The following is a 23277-nucleotide window of genomic DNA, read 5'->3' on the forward strand; positions in this document are numbered from 1 at the left end:
TTGGAGTGCTTTTTAACCCAACTCTCTCCAAGAAGCCATAGCATGTGCAGTGGCTACACCCCAGTAAACTGTCTCAGCAAACCGGCTAAAGCAGGTTAAAGGTAACTTACAGGCCTCAAACCTGGCAGTGAGTTAGGGGGGTGTCTACCCCAAGCACATGAAGAGTTCCCCAGTGGAATGGGCACATGAGGACAATTTGTTCCAATGGCCTTGAAGGTGGCTGAAGCAGGCCCTGTGGTGAGCTTAGAGTTTTGTCAGACATTAAGGACGTCAAGTTCATTCACTTCATCCCAGATCATCACCAGTTGTCCTGACTTTTGTCTTACCACTGGACTTTGATGACAACTCTGCCTCACTTAAATCCAAGTCATGTGCAAGTCAAGACATCACCCTGTGATGTCACTGGTCCTCTTTAAAAGCAAAGGACAAACATCAACAGATGATCTTAAAACAAGAAAGGAAAATGAGGAGAAAAGGAATGGGAAGGGAATGGAAAGGAATGGGGAAATCATATCATATAATTGGGGTGTGAAAGTCATAGACTATATAAATAAGAAAGAAGGGGAGGTAATGTGCAAGAACAACAGAAATCATATTATTCTATCAACAGATGCAGATAAAGTTTTTGACAAGATAAAACACTTATTCCTACTAAAACACTAGAAAAAATAAGAATTAATGGATCTTTCCATAATAAGTAGTAAGCTATCCAAAATTAAGAGCCAGAATAATATACAATATAAAGATAAACCAGATGCTTTTCCAATAACCTCAGGGGTAAAAGCAAAGATGTCTATTATCAACATTATTATTCCATATAGTGCTTGAAATGCTGGCAACAGCAACAAGACAAGAAAAAGAAACTGAAGGAATATGCCTAAGCTAAGGAAAAAACAAAATTACTAGGTTTTGTATATGATATGATGGTTTACTTAGAAAACCGAGAGAGTGAATTTAAAAAAATTAAATGGCATAATTAATAAGGGTATCAAAGCTGCAAGAGATAAAATAAATCCATATAAATTATCAACATTTCTATTACCAATATTCTGTTACCAATAAATACCAGGCAGAAGAGATAGAGAAATTCCATGTAAAATAACTACAAAGTGCCTAAATTCTTGACAGTCTACCTCCAAAGACCCACGCAAGAATTACATAAATAGACTACAAAATACTCCATATACAAATTAAGAAAGACCTAAATAATTGGAAAAATATTAATTATTCATGGGTAGGCCAAGCCAATATAAATTAAAATGACAACACTATAATTTGCTTATTCGGTGCCAAACCAATCAAACTACCAAAAGATTACTTTATAGAATTAGAAGGGAAAACAACAAAATTCACATAGAGGAACAAAAGTTCAAGGACCTCAAAGGAAATAATGGGAAAAAGTGGGGAGGAATGGGACCTAGAAGTACCAGATCTCAACCAGCAGTACTATCAAGATGATTGGTAAGTTATCGAGAAATAGGTTGATCAACAGAACATGTTAGGTATATGATATTAAAAATAAATCATAAGTACAGTAGTCTAGTGTTTGATAAACCCAAAGAACCCAGCTACTGGAATTACAACTTGCCATTTAAAAAAAAAAACTTGTGAGAAAGCTGGAAAACAGTTTGGCAGAAATTAGGTGTAGACAAACATTTTACACCATATACAAATGTAACCCCTATTTCAAAGCCCACTGATATGAGACTCTCTCCTTACTGGTAGAGATGAAGACCCTGCCCTGTGGAAAAGGTGAGAGAGCTCCAGCCTTCACCAATCCCTTTCAGAACTCTCCAAGCTTCAAGTACTCTTCAGGACTCTTCAAGTAGTAAGTCACTTCATGCACTTCTGGTTTCTAGCTTTGACGGGGAAGATAGAAGAGGCCTACCCCAGTTCAGGTTGCTGAAGGAAAAGAATCTGGAAAGACATAGAAAGAGCTGGCAGGTTTCATTATGTCTCCATCTTGAGCTTGCTACACTAGAGACCACGGAGAGTTTCCCCTTGGGTGTGAGCAAAGCTCTCTCCCTTGGTTGTTATCTCACTGCCAATGAAAAAATTTCTTCACTCTGTATTATCTTGTGTATGTTTTCCTATGTAGACCTATGATTTCTGTTTTACTACTGATTTGGATAAATGAGTTTTCTCTGCTACTTGCTACATGTGTTCATTTGGAACTGATATTTGGTGGGAAAGGGGTCAAGCCCTGGATATAGAGTTTGAGGGTCCCCTTTCACTCCAGAAATAACAATGCAATTAGAAGTTATATTGAACTCCTAAATCATGTTCCATAGACTAATAATATTTAAGGAAGCAGATAGATATATCCTAACCCAGTACCTCCTTTCTCTAAGGGAACAAAGTGGCTTTCAGCCCCAACTTCCTGTTTCCCCTACTGGCAGGAATGAAAATCTCCCTTGGAGAAGGATGGCGGGAGAAAAGGCTAGAGATGTCTATTCTACCTCACTTCAAGTCACACAATGAACAACCCTCTCCTCCTTACATGTGGAGGGCTCTCCTCTCTACACTTGGGGTCTTTCCCTACACCAAGATATGTTCCAAATGAGTATATTACTTAGACAAAAGGGATGGTATCATAAACAAATTAGAAGCGTAAGGAATATATTACCCATAAGATCTGAAGATAGGAGAAAACTTTGTGACAAAACAAGAGAGAGAGCATCACAGAAGTTAAAATAGATAATTTTGGTTACATAAAATGTAAAAGCTTTTGCACAAACAAAACTAATTTAGCTAAAATTAAAGGGAAATGGGAAAAATCCTCACAGTAAGTTTCCTTAATAAAGTTCTCATTTCTAGCTGAATCAAATTTATAAGAATCAGAGCCATTCTTCAATTGATAAATAGTCAATGGATGTGAAAAGGCACTCTTCAGAGCAAGAACTCAAAACTATCACTAGCCATGCAATTTTAAAAAATGTTTCAGATCATTAATAATTACCCCTACTAGGTCTATACTCCAAAGATTAAATAAAGAAGAAAAGGACCCATATGTACAAAAATATTTATGGCAGCTCTTTTTGTAGTGGCAAAGAAATGAAAACTAAGAGGGTATACATTAATTGGGGAATGGGTGAACAAATGATGGTATATGAATATGATGTAAGAAATGACGGACACGGTTTCAGAGAAACCTAGAAAGACTTGTATGAACTGACGCAGACAAAAGTGAACAGAACCAGGAGAACAATTTACAAAATGATAACAATACTGTAAAGTATAAAAGTTCAAATAACTTTGAAGGACTTAAGAAATCTGATCAAAACAATGACTAACCATGATTCCAGAGGACTCATGATGAAGCATGATACCTAACTCCTGACAGAAAGGTGATGGACTCAGGGTGCAGAAACCAGAATGTATATATTTTTTGGATGTAGTCATTGAGAAAATGTTTGTTCTACTAGACATATTTGTTACAAGGGTTTTGTTTTCCTTTGTTTTTCATTAAAGGTAGAAGAAGTGGGAGGGAAAGATGGATTTTCATTAATTGAAAAAAATGAAATGAAATAGATGCATGTATATAATTTTTCTATATATGTATCTATATATTCTACATACAATTTATTTATTTTAATTACATATTTATATGTATATGTATGGGCAGAGACATAGAGGGATGGTCAGTCTAATTTTCCTATAACGAAATTCAAGTTTATAAAGAGAGTTCCAGAATACAGCCAGCTTTTAAGTTGCAATTCTAATATATCTTAGACTTCTTGGTTCAAAATGGTTGCCTCAATCATTTCTGCAACATATGACACTTGTTTATTTTATAGCTACAATATCTATGCCTTTTTCTCTTAAGTACACTACATCATGACAATTGATAGGAAAGTGAAAAAAACTAAATTGGTCATAATACCATAAATATACATCTGGAAGACACCTTAGAGAGTATATAGTCCAACTCCCTCATAGATGGAAAAACTGAGTCCCAGAGAGGGGGAGGAACTTGCCCAAGGTCACACAGGTAGTGTTAAAGCCAGGCCCAGGAGCACTGATTCCAAATCTAATGCCCTTTTTACTATACTACAAACTCTATTCTTGTTTTACCTATACAATATTGTGACTATTTAAGGGTATCTTATCAATAGATGTACTATTTAATTGAAACAATTAAATCCAATTGTATAGCATTATGATATAAAGACATTAGGTATCACAAACTAGAATGGTTGAGTGCTGCTTTGAAATTATATGAAAAAAGATCTTATTTACTTTAAGGCAATGACTTTCAAATTCTATGCATCTACAACTTCCTCTTGTAATAGTAATTAAGGTGGGACTTTTTGCTGTTCTTCTCTTAAGTACCTTTGTTCTGGCCTTTGTCTGAATGGGGCAGATAAAGTGGGATCTTTTGGCCTTGGAGTATTTCTCAGCACTGAGAAATTGGGAGTCATTGATTTGTCTATGATGTGATACTGGGGAGGAACTTTTCCAGACCCGGCCTGGGTGAGGTCAGAGCCCTCAGGGCGCCAAACTGGATATAACTGAGAACAGCTTGGCATTTGATTTTTGGGGCACACTCATGGAAGGAGTGTTGAGACTCTGGGCAAGCTGCAAACTGCCCCCCAGCTTTGCAACCCAGAAGTTGGCACTGGTAACTATGTATTGTGATTTGAATCAGACCAGGTCTGTCTGTTGATGTTTGTAATTTCTGTTTGTGTTTGCCTTGAAGTTCACAGGGCTGATCTTTTCCCCCTGAACTGTGAATGATATTTGTATGTTTGATTAAACTGATATTGTTAACCCTTTAAAGTTACTTTCCTTAGTAAAGCAGATCAAAGAACCTGTGTTGGCAGCTTTCTGGGTGCTGGTTGTTGGTGGATCTTACACTCCTACAGCAGCTGCTAGCAAGATTGTTACTACATCTCTTCACAAAAAAATTTACACTTACTTTTCAAAAAATAATCTATACATAATTTTCTTAGCTCTTTTATTCAAATAAAGTGAAAATATTATTGTGATTCCTTTAAAAACATACAAATCTTAAACACACAAGAAAGTGTATATAGTGTAGAAAAAAGTGTATAGAACATAGAAAACAATCTTATTGCTAAAATCCCTCATAATTTTGCAATTTATAAAAATAACAACCATAGTATTATGGTGAGAGGTGGGCTTGTTTTTCAGGACAAAGCTTCTCACAACAGTGGGGTCACTCATAATATTGCTACTCATAATTCTTTCTCAACCACTAATCATCAATATTTTATTTTTGTAAGGGAGACTGAACAGGGCATATGCAGAGTTGACCTCCATGCTTCTGGCCCACCACATAGGAGTATCTCAGCATCAAGGGTCTTGGCACTTTGTGGACGTCAAACTCACCAGTTTCTTCTTGCCAACCAAGTATAGGTCAGCACCTTTTGAGATGGCAAAGTATCCCCTTCCTGACCATTGACAAGGAAGGACCAATGACTAAATGGACCTTTAAAAAAGAAAGCAAGCCACACAGATGGAATCAAGTAATGCTGAGACTTTTTAGAGGGCTAAGAGGAGAGCTGGCTCTTCTCTGTTACAGAAGAAATGGCAACCTGCAGGACAAATGGCAGCTAAAACACATATCCTGTCTAGGCAGCCTAAGCCAGGGTTTAAGGCTGTCACTCTGGCGTTTCCTCTTTCTTGACCTTAGGTGAACAAGTGTTGATCTGAGATGGACATGTGCAGGCTTGAGGCCACTTTGTGAATTCCAGGGATCTTGTAGATCATCAAGCAGACTGATTTGCAACAAAGGAAGTTTCTACATCAGAGAGGATAACACAGGAGAAGGAAGTTTTTGCATCTGAGGGGATTCACAGACCGGAAGAGTTCAATCCAAGGCCTGCCTTACCAAATAACATGGAGTTTGATGGAGACAGTGAAGATCAGAGGCAAAATACTAATTATCGAATGAAATCAGGTAGTTTCTACATCCATGACTGGGGAGAATTTTCAACAAAACAAGAGCTAAAGACCATAAAGTATGAAATAGACAATTCTGACTACATACATAGCTTTTGCATGAATAAAGTCAATATAGACAGAATTAGAAAGGAAATGGTAGAGTAGCGAAAAAATTTAGATCAGACATCATAAAAACAAGGATAATAGTTAAAATATGCAAGGAATTGACCCAAGCACCATTCCACAGTAATAGATATGAACATAATGGTATATTATTATGCTGTAAGAAATAACAAGATAATACAAAATAGAAAATATCGCCCAAGGGGAAAAGTTTTTATACCAAACATAAGGGAATGATAACCAAGACATAGGGAGCAAATACAAACATAACACCAAAAGAGTTACAAACATAACATCCCAGTGGATAGGTGATCAAAACATATAAATGAACTGTTCTGATAAAAATGTCAAATTGCTAACATCAGTATAAACAATTTCTCCAAATCATTAGTAATCAGAGAAAGTCAAATCAAAACACCTTAGAGGTTTCATCTCACACTGAGCAACTTAGCAAAGATGACAACACATGGAAACGGTCAATGTTGGAAGGGATGTGGAAATATAGGCACACTAATACACTGTTGGTAGAGCTGTGAACTGATCTAATTGCCCCCAAAGTTACCTACCAGTTCATATCGTTTAATCCATCAATGCCACTACTGAGATTATATCCTCCATGAAATTAAAGAAAAGGGGAAAGGAAACCATGTGCGCAAAAATAATTATAGCTGCACGTTTTGTTTTAGCAAAAAACTGGAAATGAATAGAGTGCCCAACAACTGGGGGAGAGCTAAATAAATTATAGTATACAAATATAATGGAATATCATTAGGCCATAAAAATGACAAAAGGGGTGGATTCTGATAGATCTGGGGGAGCTCATGTAAACTGATAGTGAAGTGAGCAGAACAAGGAGAACACTTTATACAATGACTCAAAACACTGAAAAGGCAAACAACTGTGAAAGACTTGTAAGCTCTTATCAATGTAATGACCAAACAGTACCCCAGAAGACTGATGATAACTCATGCCTACCATCTCCTGACATAGAAGTAATGAATTAGAGGTGCAAATCGCTACATATTTTCATCAAGGGCAAATGTGGATTTGCTTTGCTTGACTACACTTATTTTTATAAGGCAAGGGAGGGTTTGAAGGTTCAGGGGAACAGAGACGAAGGGGAAGACTAGAGATATCAAGAAAAGGAGAAAAGGAAGAAAATATTGTCGATAAAACATTTAAGAAATACAGAGTAGAGAATAGAACAAGTTCAGAACAAAGGACATAGACAAGCAAGGTAGTGTTGAAACTACTGAGTTTACTATACACTTTAAAAAGTTGTATATAGGGGGCAGCTAGGTGGCGCTAGGTGACGCAGTGAGCAGCGCACTGGCCCTGCAGTCAGGAGGACCTGAGTTCAAATCCCACCTCAGACACTTGACACATGTACTAGCTGTGTGACCTTGGGCAAGTCACTTAACCCCAATTGCCCTGCCCCCTCCCCCAAAAAACTTGTATATAATAAAGATTTATTGTGTCGAATACTGTCCTTTTCCTATTTTATTTTGTGTGATGAAATGTGTTTATATTTATCAAGTAAATAATAGTAATAGACAAAAGTCAAGTCAAGTAAACAAAAATTTATTAAGAATCTACTATGCATTAGTGAGTTAAAACAGATGATTCCAAGAAAACGACTAAAATGTTGATTTACTATGACCCAGAGATATCAAGCACACATTCTAAGAAAGCCAATTTTTTTAAATGACCTGTGTGCTCCAAAATATTTATAGGAGTACATTTTAGTGAAGATCTGGAAACAAAGTAATGACGATTCATTGGGGAATGGCTAAATTACAGTGTACGAAAGTAATGGAATATTACTGTGCCATAAGAAACGATAAATATGAAGAATTTATAGACTATCACAAAAGAATTAGATGAACTGAGGCAAAATGAAGCTAGCAGAACTTGGAAAAAATATTCTCAGTGACTCCAGTAATGTAAATGGGAAGAATATAAATAACAAAAAAAAATGAAACTAGAGGCAGTGCAAGTCTAATGACCAAAGTTGGTTGCAGAAAGGAGATATGAGAATGCATCTTCTTCTCTCATTTACAAAGAAACAAGGTACTCTAGGTGTTGAATCCTGTATATAATGTCAACATAATGTTGGTTTGTTTTGCTGAATAGTTTTCAAAGTTATTATTTGTATTTGTCGCTACAATTCACAAGTACTAATACTGGAGCACAAGCTAAAGAAATGTATCATTAACTTCAGGTAGCACCATCAGTTTGCTCTGTATGAGTGCTTTAGCTGCCAGTAGCATTAAATGTAATAAACCGAAATGACATCATGAAATTATATATGTATAAATACCCAAGCAAGTGAATTTTTCCAGAGAAAACATGATGCTTTTAATAACACCTTTTCAAAAATCCCATTTATGACATCAAAAGTATTGCTCACATCATATACAAACTTGCTTTAAAAATTACAAAGAACAAAATGTCTCACAGAATAAGAGAAACTTTGGTGCTACCTGAAGTTAATGATATAATTGAAACAAATGCTTAGATTTGAATGGTTCCACTTAAAGATATGAAGGCAGGAAGGAAAATCCGCCCATATATCTAAAAAGCTTTGCCATCAACTGAAAAAGTAAAATCATCTTATTTTGTGTTGCAAATAGAGGAAGCAACAGATGTAGTTCAAGATAAATTTCTTTAGCTTGTGCTGAATTCACGTATTTTTAAATTAACATCTCTTTTATCATGGACTTGACATACAATATGAAACTGAACTTGTTAAATATTTAAGCATATATTGAGTTTAAGATGATACTGGATTAAATATATAAAATATAATAATAGATATATATGACAATAAAAATAAAAAACTGATGCTATAGAAAGTTTATTTTGCATAGCAAAAAAGTGGGAGTTACAAAAGATGAACAGATATAAAACACACACCAAAATGAAACAAATTAAAAATCAACAGAGAAGAAACAGAAGCCAACAGTGCTAAAAGAGCACATGATCTACTAGTATGGTTTAGGATATCAACCACCAGGCTAAGGCCTTTCTATTTGACAAAAACTACTGAGAAAAAGTCTAAAGCACTCTAGCCTAAATTAGGTATAAACCAACAATTCACACCACCTCACCGCAACCCTAACTATATTCCAAAATAAACTAGAAATTGATATATGACCTAAATATAAGAGGTCATAAATCATAAGCAAATTAGAAGAAAATAAGAGATACCTTTCAAAGCTATGGATGAGAATAAAGTTCTTAACCAAAAAAAGAGAAAGAGATAGTTATAAAAGATGAAATGGACAATTTTGATCACAGAAAATTGAAAAGGTTTACATGAACAAAGTCACTGTAATTAGAAAGGAGACAGTAAAGTAGAGAAAAAAATTGTAGCAAATATCTCTGATGAAGGGCCACAAACAAAGAAATATAAGAAATTGATACTAAAAATAATAGCCATTCTACAATAAATGAATGGTCAAAGATATGAAGAGGTAGCTCCCCCCTCCAAAAATGCAAGCTATCAACAAATAAAAATGCACCTTATCATTAAAAATAAGGAAAAAATGCAAATGAAAATAACTCTAAGGCTCTACCTAACACCCATCATATAGAAAAGATGACAAAAATGATTAGAAGGACCATGGGAGGAAAGTCACACTAATTCACCGTTGGCAAAGTTGTGAATTTGGATTAACCATTCCGGAAAGCAATATGGAACTATCAATACACAAATGTTTATTAATCATCTACTATGCCCCAGACACTGTGCTAGGCACTGAGGTTATAGAAAATTAAATAATCCCTACTCTCAAGGAGCTCACATTCTAATGGAGGAAACAAGTACATATATAAGTACATACAGAATAAAGAGAATAAGTACAAAGTAGTTAGCAAAAAGATAGTGTGGGGGAAAAGAGAGGAAGGGTAACTGAATTTAAGGGGCTCTGGAAAGGTTCACATGAAAGGTAGAGTTAGAGCTAAGACTTAGATAAAGTGTTTGTTTAAGCATATCAGGTACAGTGCTAAATGCTGGATACAGAAATACCAGTAACCAAAATAGTCCCTGCCCTTAATGGGTTTACATTATGAGTGAAGACAATATATAAAGGGGAGCAGAAAGGGTAAAAGGTCAAAGACATGGTGTGGAGATGGTCGGTAATGTCATAGAGGTCTGGATCCAGTCAAAATGAGCTGAAAATTCACCTATGAAAGCCCAGGGTGGTTCCAGGGGTAAAATACAAGATTCCGGTGAGTAGGAAGTGGGGATAATGGCAGAGTGGTGGTAGCATTGTGTGGAGATGGCGAAAGGGAGGGATTCTATAAGATGAAGGTAAGGAGTGGGGCGACAGGTGCAAAAAGACGAGAGATAGTAGTATCTTACATGAAGGACAGAAAGAAGGCCAGTTCCGATGGAACACAGAGTAAGGGAGGGGAAATAACACAGCGAGACTGGAAAGATAGGTTGAGACAAGGGTGTGAAAGACTTTTAAAGATGAACAAAGAAATTCCTATTTTACCCTATAAACAGTAAAGAGCATCTGGAGTTGATGATTAGAGAGCAACCTGCTGGTTCATATCTGGACTTAGGAAAAATCCCTTTAGTAGTAGTATATAGGATGGCTTGGAGAAACTAGACCAACTGGGAAGTCATTACCAAGCAAGATGCGGTAAAGACCTGAACAAAGATGATAGCTATGTGAGCACAGAGAAGGCGTTGGATGGGAGGGATTGCTGTGGATATAGAAATGTCAAGATTAGACAAGCTTTATGCAGTCTTTCACACTGCTGATCATCTGCTCCTTAATACTATCTTCTCTCTAGGCTATCCAGACACCACTCTCTCCTGGCTCTCCTCTTATCTATCAGATGACTCCTCAATCTCCTTTGCTGGATCCTCATCCAGGTCATGTCCCCCTGACCCTAGGTGTCCGTCAGGGGTCTATCCTGGGCCCTCTTCTCTTCTCCCACTATACTACTTCATTTAGTGATTTTAGTGATCTTGTCAGCTCCCATAGATTGAAGTATCTATGCTAATGATTCTCAAATTTACCTGTCCTGCCCTAACAACCTGGCTTATCTCCAGACTTGTATCTCCAATTGCTTTTCAGACATTTCAACAGATTCAAAACTGAACTCGTTATCTTTTTTCCCTACTCCAATCTTCCGTAATACTGTCCAAGGCACCACCACTTTCCCAATCTCTCAGGTTTGCAACCTAAGTGTCATACTTGACTCCTCACTATTTCTTGCCCTTCCTTCCCCCGTATCCAATCTGTTGCCAAGGCCTGCCAATTTCACCTTTGTAATATCTCTCATATATGTCTCCTTCTATCCTCTGATACAGCCACCTATATGGTACAGGCCCTCATTACCTCACGCTTGGACTATTGCAATAGCCTACTGGTGGGTCTACCTCACGTAAGTCCTCATCCTCCACCCCCAACTCATCCTGCATTCAGTTGCCAAAGTGATTTTCTTATATTGCAGGTTAGACCATGTCACACTCCATAGTCAATAAACTCCAATGGGCCTCTATTATCTTCAGGATCAAATACAAAATCCTCTATTTGGCATTCAAAGCCCTTCCTAACCTAGGTCTCCCCACCCCACCACCTTTTCAGTATCCTTACAACTTATTTCTGCCATTTACTTCTTTGATTCAGTGATTCCACAAACAAGACATTCCATCTCTTTGCTCTGGGCATTTTTTTTCTGGCTGTTCCCCATGCTTGGAATGCTCTCTCCTCATCTTTGCCTCCTGGATTCCCTGGCTTACTACAAGTCCTAACTAAAAGCTCATCTTCTATACATAGCCTTTCCCAACTTCTCTTAATTCTAGTGTCTCCCCGCTGTTAATTATTTACTAGTTATCCTGTATCTATAGCTTGTTTGCACATAGCTGTTTCCTTGTTATCTCCCCCATTAGACTGTGAGCTCCTTGAGGGCAAGGACTATCTTTTGCATCTTCCTTTGTCCCACAGGGCCTGGCACATAGTAGACACTTAATAAATGTTTACTGACTCACTTGGCACTTAATAAATGTTTATTGACTGACTGGAGAAGTTAAGTATCTGGGAAGCTGGAAAGAAGATATTACTTTCAACAGAAAGAGGGAAACTTGAAAAAGGTGGAGTTCAGGGTGGGAGGAAGGGACTTATAGCTTTTCTGGACATTTTGTATTTGAGATATCTCTAGAACAGTTAAAAAGGTAACATGATATAATGGATAAGCACTGGACATAGAATCAGGAAGACCTAGATGTGAGCCTCAGATCTGACTAGTTGTGTTATACTGGGCAAGCTTTTTAACCTCTCAGTGTCATTATCTGCAAAATGGGAGGGGGGGAGGCTGTACTCTATTCCCCAAAAGCCCTTTCCAGCTATAAATCTAGCAATGATAAAGCATGAAATGTCTAATAGGCAACTGGTGAATCGGGACTAAAGCACAGATGAGAAATTAGGGCTGGATACATAGATCTGTGAGTCATCTGCATAGAAATGATAATTAAATCCATGGGAGCTGTTGAGGTCGCCAAGGGAGAGAATAGAGAAGAAGATCATGGACAGAGGCTTAGCAAAAATCCAGATAAGTGAGTGTAATACAGATGATAAGGGAGGAGCAGTTAGGTAAACAAAGAACCAAGAGAATAGGGTCACTAAAACCCAGAAAAAAGTGAGTATTCAGAACTCATTGTCACCAGTGTCAAATATAGTAGACAGGATGAAAAAGTAAGAACTGAGAAAAAAATCTTCAAATTTGGCAATTAAGAGATTGTTGGTTAACCTCAAAGAGAATAATTTCAAATGACTAAAGGGTTTTAACCTTGGTAAAGAGAAAGGTTACTTCATTGTCAGAGATTAAGAGAAAGGAAGAGAGATAGAAATGATATCAAGAAGCTTTGAAAGCATGAATAAGGGAGAAAAGGGAGCTTAGGTCAAAAGTCCTCAATTTTCTCAAAAGTAAAAGGAAAGCTGAGGAAAAAGGGAAAAGAGGGAAGTGGGGATACATACTCTAAAAGTCACTAAACTTTTCATATCATGTGACCTAAAACTAGGAATATACCCTAAAGAGTTCAAAGCCAGAGCGAAAGGACCTATCTGTACACATCAGGAAATACTGTTGTAGCAAAGAATTGGAAGCAAAATGAGTACTCATCAATTGGGGAACAGCTGACTAAATCATACTATATGAATGTAATGTAATATTACTACACCATAAGAAATGAAGAAAGGGACAGCTTCAGAGATACCTGAGAGGACATATAAAGAACTGGGGCAGAGTAAAGTGAACAGACAGAACAATTTACACAATGACAATACTCATGTAAAGGGAACCAGCTGTAAAAGACTTAAAAACTGAATAACGCAATGACCAACTGTGACTCCAGAGAACTGATGATGAAACAGAATTCTGATCTCTCTTGCCAGAGAGCTGAAGGAACAGGAGCACAGAACAGAATGAGACAAATATGTTCAGGCATGGCCACGTTATGCTTGACTATGCCCATTTGTTTTACGAAAGTGCTTCTTTGAGGATGGGAGTAGGTACTTATAATTACACAAAAACAAAAGGAAGAAAAAAAGCATCAATAAAACATTAAAAATACACAAAAGAAAACATAAGGAAATTCATAGGGTATGTATAGAGACAAGGAAGGCAATTTCATATCATGTTAAGCTTAATATATGCTTAAAATATTTAACAAGTTCATTTTCGTATATAATACTTTGTTCTTTGTATACTAAAATGTTCATGCTTGTTGTACGTCAAGTTCATGATAAAAGAGACGTTAATTTAAAAATACATGAATTCCACACAAGCTAAAGAAATTTATCCTGTGCGGAGGTAACAACAATCATAGATCTCCCGGAACATGACAAATCTTTAAAAAACTGAATACCATAATGCAAGAAACACAAATAACTGTCTAAAATTGATTAATAAGGATAACAAAACATCAACTAAATCTATAGATCACTGCCAGAAAAAAATCCCAGCTCTTCAAACTCATAAACACACAGTGTTTAAACCAAATAATATCAGAAACGAATATTTATTTCATAAGCAGCCACGAGAAAGGCTTTCAATTGTGAAGAAATGTGAGTAACACAAAATCGTTTTGCTTTAATGAGAATCCTCAGGAGGGAATAAACTATTTTTCCAAAAAGGTAAGGAATGTAAGCTGCAACCCAAAAATGGCATACCCTACAAACACAAGCCTAATTAACCTCAAAAATGAGGGACTTTGATCAAAAGGTATTTGAGGCATCTCAGATTAAAAAAACAAACATAGGCATGAATAGATTATCTGACTTGAAAACACCTCAAGCAATAGAAGTACAACTTTTAAAAGTTTAATTATGAAGAAAGGAGTAAATAATGAAATCAGTTATTTTACCTTTATGGGTTATTTATTTAAAACAGTGAGTGACCAATGTGGTAAAGAACAAAGAACTATCAAAGGACTAAAAAGGATAGAAGGGTCTAAAGTCAAGGTGAATTTAAAGAACTTGGAGAAGGTAAGATGGAAAACTAGAAGTTGATGTCCCATGGACGAAATTAAATTCCCTGACCTCTTACAGATGAATCAATGTTTGTTATGGGAAGGAGCTGCAATGTGGAAGGTTGCATGAATGTAGGGGAAAGGAGGAAGACAAAGGAGTAGGTAATGTGCCCCTATCACAGCCATGAGCAAATGGCTAAAGAAGAGGACATAAGTATCTCAGCAAGACGAGGAAACTATGGGAGAATGGGAAAGTAGGAGCAGCACATGGAACCAAGAGAATGAAAGGGGGAGGGGAATTGTGTAATGTAAGGGGATAAGAGATATCTTTCTAGAATAGTACACTGGGAGGAAGAGATGAATATTTTCGCTATGGTAGGTTGGATCCTGAGACAGTTTGTGCATTTGGAGGCTACAGTTGTCTAAGAATGTACTAGGCCTCCATCAGCTGCATTTGGTTCCAGAAAACGTGATTTATAAGTTCCTAGGTATAGAAGAATATAGTACAGCTGGGAAGACTTATATAAGTAAGTTGAACAAGGAAAATAAAAGGCACAATAACAACAACAATCTCAAATGTGTGCCTCAATTTCCTCATCCTTAAAATATGGGGGCTGGACTTGATGACCTTAAAATCTATGACCCTATGAATGTTGTGTACTGTGATTATAATGACTGAGACAGGCCTGGAAAATGAGATGGGGAAGTATCACACTCTCCTCTTTGCAGTGTCTACAACATGCCAGACACTTTACAAATATTATTTTATTCAATCCTCACAACCTTGAGGGGTAGGTGCTATTATTACCTTCATTTTACACCTGAGGAAACTGAGGCAGAGAGAGGTTAAGTGACTTGCCCAGGGTCACATATGTAGTAAGTATCTGAGGCTGGATTTGAACTCAGAGTTTGAAGACTTCAGGCTCGCACTCTATTCACTTTACATAACTACCCCTGGGACAGAGGTGGCATACTAAGTCAAGTCAAAAAGCATTTATTAAGCCCTTTTGTGGTAGTTATCAGTTATGTCCAGCTCTTCAGGATCCCGTTTGGGGATCTTGGCAAAGATACCAGAGAGGTTTGCCATTTCCTTCTCCAGCCCATTTTACAGATGAGGAAACAGAGGCAAAGAGGGTCAAGTGACTTGCCCAGGGTCACACAGCTAGTAAGCGTCTGAGGCCAGATTTGAACTCACAAAGATGAGTCTTCCTGACTCCAGGCCTGGCACTCTATCCACTGTGTCACCTAGCTGCCCATTTATTAAGCCCTTACTACATGCCAAACACTGTGCCAAGTACTGGGAATATACAAACAGAAAGTCAATCCCTGCCCTAAAGGAGCTTACATTCTAATAAGATAACACATTAAAAGGAACTGAAAAAGGGAGAGCAGATACCCTCCAGAGCGGGAGCATAATAAGACTAAGGAACACTAACCTGGGATGGAAGAAAGACAAGGTAGGCCTAGTCCTTCTCCTTAAAATGGAGGCTCTAAGAAGAAGTAGCTATGAGACTATGAATATGGAAAACTTTATATACCACCATACACAGTTGCTTTGTTAGTTATTTATGCTCAACTGCTTTTATTTTTATTTTTCTATTTTATTCTTTATGTTAAACGATAGCTCTCTGTGGTGGAGGAGGGAAGGGAAAGCAAAATATTTGGGAATAAGATGATATAAAAACAAGTCACCAAAATAATTTTAAAGGAACGGATGGTAGAGAAGATTTGTTACTTTGCAAACCTATCAATAGCTATTTCACATCAAAATAAAATTTCAGTATAATTTACAGACTTAGAATGGTGTCATGTGGGAGAGTTGGATTTAGCTCTCCTACAAAGAACTCAACCAATGCCAGATTGAAACACAGCTCTGGAAGCACTCGTGGCCAATGCGGCCCCTTGCTCAAGCTGCTGGAATTCACAAATTTATACTAGGAAAGATGAGTGAGAACTAGATTTAGTTTTTCAAACTGTTACAAAAATAATCAACTTTATTAAAAACAGTCCATGAAAGGGAAGGCATTTTAAATTTAACAAACTGCATGATGATATCAGAACTTTACTGTGTCTTTCTTGCATCAAAGTCCTTTGACAGGTATTTGAACTACAAGAAAATTTCATTTTTCTCAGTGATGATAATAAGGCTGGAGCAACACCATTTTTAAAAAAAACTTCCTGAAACCTATATATCTGGTAAATATTTGTGAAAAACAAAGTATTCGAAATAAAGGAAAGTAAGCTCTTCAAATTCATTACCTGATGAAGATAAAGTGATTACTCTTATAAAAGAGCTAGGGCTACCACACATGTGTGATGTTTCCCAATTTAAACTGAAGGTAGGAGAAGCAACGTGGCATAGTAAGAGCTGGCCTTAGATAAAGGAAAGGGTTAAAGTTCCACCAATGATAAAGGATGTGTGACCCTGGTCAAGTCACTTAACTTCTCAGTGCTCTAGGACAGAGGCGCCAAACACACAACCACCAGGATGCAGCCCACAACACTCCCAAGTGCAGGCTAAAGCAGATTAAAATGTAACTGTGAAATATTTAACAAAATAAATTAAAATACAATAAATTATAGCTATATTACATTTTAAAACTAAGTCAATACATCGCCCACAGGTATCTTTATGGTTCTTGTTTCTATTTGAGTTTGGCACCACTTCTCTAGGCAATCCTCTAAGACTATAAGCTTCAGAGAAGGCTCTGACTTGCACTAATAGAGGATGTTTTCTCATCCTTATACCAAGAAAATCACAGGTCCAGTCCCTATTCCTATATCAATCTTAAAAAATACCTGCTTTGCAAATGAAATATTAAAAAGTAAACATACAAACTTTACATGCAAGAAAACTGATGCACAGAGATGTTAAGTCACTTGCCCATGATCACCCCATTAAGGGCAGAGGCAGAACTTGAACCTGGGTCCTTCAGATCCAAGCAATTTCAAACTAAAGCTCCAGTTCAGACTGATCAATACTACATGCCCCAAGATCTAAACTCGTGCATTCAGTTGCTATTCTCAATCCTCTCTATGATGGTGGAAATGAAATACTACCTAAAGGAATGGGAAACATTCCAATTATAGGTCAAAGAAAGAAATGGGAGTTATAGGTTACATGTTAACATCCCCTTTACACTGGCTTATTTCATATTCAATATCTTGTAAAGAAATAAGCAGCAAAAAAGGCAGGACCAGTTTAAAGCTTGAAAATCATCATCTTTCATTTCCATTACACTGAGACTATAATTTCTTTTCCATACGAAAGTTTACCTCCTGGGGTTGGTATGTTGTATTTAACTACAAACTGCCAGACAAGAGAAACACTGTTGAGCATCAACCTTTAATAATTTTTTTCAACTGCAAATATCAAAATCGGTGCAGCCATCTCTAAATAAATGTGTTACTCACTAAATTCCAGCCTATAGACATCCAAGTTTTCTTGTCTTTTTTCTTTAGAGATTCCTCATTAACACTCAGATGGGGATATTATACCATTACTGAAAGCAAACCAAAATACTACCCTTTATTCCATTAATTCTTGTCTTGCTACTATCCTCCACAGGACAACTGCCTCTCTACTTAATTCACTGCTTCAATAGAACAACAGCTTGTCTGTATCTATGGCCACCCCAAGAGGTAAAATTACTTTGATAGAACTTCGCAAACCTCTTCTCATTTTCCCTAGCCATAAATTTCATTTTAGCATAAAAATTTAATTATACCATAAAGTATTTAGAAGGGCTCACCCCAACCATAGTAATGGTCTAGTCGGGAAATTTCAGAGTTCATAAAACTATAAAAGAGATAAGGTAAGAGATTCTTGAAAGCATTAAAATGTTCTTCACAAGATTGGGGGGGGGGAGCTATTTTAAGGATGTGAATCTTTAGATGTCTATATAATAGGTAACAAGTATAGAAGCTAGTGTTAAATGCCTTTTTTCAGTATACTGAAAGATATTTTATAAAATCAAATAAAAACCAAAGTACCCACAGTAGAATATAACTTTTTAGCAGAGGCATCCAATTTAATAATTTAATGCAATCCACAATTATAGAGCACATACTACATACGTCAAAAAACTTTTTGGAAAGATTTAATCTGTTGAAATAAAAAAAAATGTTCCTATAGGTGATATCTAATATCTCTTCCAATGCAGGAATTTCAATGATTTCATGTTATATTACAGTGCATCCATGAACTGTTAGAACTGGGCGAAACCTTAGAGATTATTTAATCCACCTTGAATTTATAGATGAGAAAACTGAGGCTCAAACAAATAACTTGGCAAAGGATACAGAACTCCTAAGTGTCTTAGGAGAAACCCCAAGATGAGAGTTCTTTTTCCTCTACCATACCAAACCATGCCTCTTCTCAAAGATAGAAGTGAGAAAGAGTGAAAAGCATGCAAGACTTTCCAGCATGTAAATATAAAAATAATTTTTTCTACCAGTTTGTGCTTACCAGACATTTAAATTAATTTTCAAATATTTCCAAATTCATCTTAAGCCACTCTTATTTATAGGCACTAAAATATTTCTTGAAGAAAAAAGACAATCCAACAAACATTTTATGTCCACAGGAATAATCCTTTCGGATTCAGATGTTCAGTTCTTCTAATGTGTTATTTCTCATTTTAAGTGACATCTGTGTGCATCATAAATATATGGAAACACAATTTAAACAGAGACAAGTGTACAGAGAATTTGCCTTCACTATCTTCCGTTTTCTCTCATCTCTGAGCCTGCTTTTCACCTCCCAATTCACATTATAAAATCTCCGAACTTGGAAAAACAAAATATATTCATCAAAATTTCAAGAGCAAAGAGATGCATTGGGGAAATCCTTTAAAATAAACAAATTAAAAGTCCAGGAATAGAAATCCAAAGAGCTTTAAATTTGAATTAGCTTAACTACTTTTGACACGTTTACACATGAAAGACATCAAGATTGGATGTAGTACTTGCTGGCTTTAAGAAGTTTCATTCTGGCTAGCTATATAAGAAGTTTCAGCCAACACTAGACAAATGCCCACTTTTTTTTTTTAACCCTGCTTTCAGCCTGACTTTCTCCCAATTGAAATTCAAGGCTCAATGGCTGGTTTTTCTTGGTTCTAAATGTAGATAAAAAAGGATTTTCTCCACTCCCTCAATTTGATGTGACAGGCTCCTGACATGAATAATGGAAGCGTTTCTTTCACAGGCAAATCAACTTAACTTAGCATGCCTTTATACTCTTAGTGGGCAAGCCCCAGTCCTGCAGATTCCACTGGAGCCTTTAACGTGGAAGAAATCTTTAGAATTCACAGAAAACCGTCGAAAGTAAACAGTACTTATTTTGTCACAATACGCGAATAAGTCTGATGCCAGAGTCCCCGATGAATATATCACTTCCTAATCAGATCATGATTTACAAGCAATTTGGGATGAGCCCTGCCCCTCCGCGCGCCCCTCCCCCTCTGCCCAGGGACGATAACCGCGACTGGGGCACAGCGAGGGCTGATCTATTCGTAGGCAGTGTCGGAGTGCCCAGCCTCCCGAAGAAGAGGTGGGAAGGAATGTCAGCCCGGGAGAAGGAGAAGGAGTTGGCGACGCTGCCCCCAGAGGCAGCGGCAGGTGGGAAGAGGAGTTCAGAAACAGAAGCAGAAACATGCCCTGGGTTCGAGTGTTGCATCTGCCACTTGGCTCCTGTGTGACTCTAGTCTAGGCCCTTGCCCTCTCTGGGCCTCCAAGTCCTCCGTCCTGGTTCCTAAACTCCCTTCCAGCTATAAATCTCCAAACCGACTTCCTAGTCTAGTTACTTACCCCATCTGCCTAGGATACCTAGGCCTCAGCGACAAGGCCCTTCTGCTCCTCCTCACACTCCCCTGGCACCTCACATCCGGTACCCTGCTTGGTGAGGGGGGCAGGGTTGTGAAGAGCCAATGGGAAACGAGTCAGAGAGAGCAAAGCTCGCGAGACTCGGTGGCCTTCACGCCACTGCCGTCCGGCATGTGGGTAGCCGATGCGGAAGGACGGAGAAGGTAGGGGCTTGGGTCAGCGGCTGGACGGGGGCGGTGGGGGCCCCCCAAACAATAACGTGGTGGTCTGCTGGTGTCTCTCGAAAGGACCTGCAAATGTTTTTCTGTGACCAAGGACCTGTTAATGCTAAATATCTGCCAAGCCCCATTTCGGTAGCCATCTTGTGAGTGCTGGTGACCCTTGCACTCAAACAGCGCGGAAAGAATCCAAAGTAGAGAGACGTAAGAGGTGAAGGAACTTGATGAGTGGACAGTGGGTGATGCCATGCGATAGAAAGGGCCCTGGATTTGAAGTCCGAAGACCTGGCTGTGAATTTTGACCGTATTCTAAATTTGGCCCTCTGCCTAGTTAAGCCGTGGGGGAGCCGCGGCCTCGACGTGCAGCCTCGTGACTGAGGCCCAAGTTTTACAAAACAGATCCTTTTATCAAGAGGATTTGTTTTGTGAAGTTTGGATTCAATCAAAGGGTTGCACTCGAGGTTCTAGAGGGCCACACGTGGCCTCGAGGCCTAGGGTTCCCCACCCCTGGACTAGTTTCTTCCTTTGTAAAATGAAGGTGGGGAAGGATGGAATGGATGATTCTAAGGACTGCAGTAGCCTCCCAACCAACTACAAGATGAAGCCCTGGGAAGCTAAAAAAAAAAAAACCTATCACTCTGTCAGTAAAACCAGAAGGAACCTCCCCAAACTCCCTTCCCACCCACCCCCCCCCCCACCAGCAGAAAATATGAATGTTACATAGCTACCAATTTTCTCCATTTACCCCCTAGCAGGAGTCAGCACCAGTCCTAAACCTTGACCCCAGGTCCAAGTCCCCCTCCCCCAGCCCACAAAGCCCAGCCCTACTTGACCTAAAAAAGATGCCTATTAAAAACCGGTTGTCTTTTATTTATTTAATATTTTATTTTTTCCCCAATTACATGTAAAAACCATTTTTAACATTTTTTTAAAAAAATTAGAGTTCTAAATTCTCTGCCTTCAGTGCAGCTAGGTGTCTCGGTGGCTAGAGCACCGGCTCTGGAGGCAGGAGGACCTGGGTTCGAATCCAGTCTCAGACACTTGCTAGCAGCGCGACCCCGGGTGAGTCACGTAACCTCGATTGCCTCCATAAATAAATATAGATAAATAGATAAATCGATCATAAATAAATAATTTTCCTCTCTCCCCTCCCCCCACATTGAAAAAGCAAGCACTTTGATATAGGTCATACACGTAAAACATATATCTATATTAGTCATGTTGGGAAAGAAAACACAGACCCTTCCCAAAAGAAAAGAAAAATGAAGTTTAATAAAAGCATGCTTAGATCTGCATTCAGACTCTATCAGTTCCTTTTCTGGAGATAAATAGCATTTTTTCATCATAAGTCTTTCAGAATTGTCTTGGATCGTTGCATTGCTGAGAATAGCTAAGCCATTCACAGTTAATCATCCTACAGTATTACTTTTACTGTGTACAATGTCCCCCTGGCTGTGCTCAATTCCTGGATTTTCTGATAGTAGCCTTTTCCTCATTTCTTATAGCACAGTAGTATTTCATAACGATCTTACCACGACTTGTTCAGCCCTTCCCCAGCTGAAGGACATCCCCTCAATTTCCAATTCTTTGCCACCACCAAAAGAGCATCTATAAATATTTTTGTGCATATATGCCCTTTTTCTTTTAGTTCTTTATCTCTTTGGGATACAGACTTAATAGAGGTGTTGCTGGGTCAAAGGGTATAGCTCTTTGCACATACTTCCAAATTGCTCTACAGAATGGTTGAATCAGTTCACAATTCCACAAACAGTACATTAGTGTCTCCATGTTCCTACATCCCCTCCAACATTTGCCATTTTCCTTTTCTGTCATATGGGCTTGTCATAAATGTGGGGTGGTACCTCAGGGTTTTTTGAATTTGCATTTCTCCAATCAATAATGATTTAGAACATTTTTTCATGTAACTATAGATAGCTTTGATTATCTTATCTGAAAACTGCCTGTTCCTATTCTTTGACCATTTATCAATTGGGGAATGGTTCTTATTTCTTATAAATTTAACTAAGTTATATATATATTTTTTTTTGAGAAATGAGGCTTTTATCAGAGAAATTTTTTCATAGTTATGATTATATCATTATAAAATGTTAATATGTTGTATACTATGTTATATAAAGTATACTATTTATTATATAATATATTATATCATGTTATAAGAATTTAATCATATTATAATTTAATAAAATGTTATGATATAATCAGATAATATATTATTAAACTATTATAATATAGTTGTATTTCCTTCCATCCTATTTTCCCCCAGTTATCCTATTCTCTCTCTCCTTTCACGCTGCCATTCTTAAAAGAGTTCTGCTTCAGACTTTTACCTCCCCCAATCTGCTCTCCTTTCTGTCAGCCCCCTCCCCTTTTCTCCTTCTACTTTCCTGTACGGTCAGATAGATTTCCGTACCTTACTGAGTGTGTACTTTACTCCTTCTTTGAGCCAATTCCAGTGAGAGTAATGTTCAAACACTTCTCCCATTCCCCCACTTCCTCCATCTTCCCCTCCACTGTAAAAGCTCTTTCTTGCCTCTTTTTTGTGAGATAATTTACCCCATTCTACCTCTCCCTTTCCCCTTCTCCCTATGCATTCCTTTCTCACCTCTTAATTTTATTTTTTTAGATATCATCCTATCATATGCAATTCACCCCCATGCCCTCTATTTATACTTCTTCTAACTGCTCTAATAATAAGAA

Source organism: Trichosurus vulpecula, chromosome X, assembly GCF_011100635.1.
Source record: "Trichosurus vulpecula isolate mTriVul1 chromosome X, mTriVul1.pri, whole genome shotgun sequence".
NCBI lineage: Eukaryota > Metazoa > Chordata > Mammalia > Diprotodontia > Phalangeridae > Trichosurus > Trichosurus vulpecula.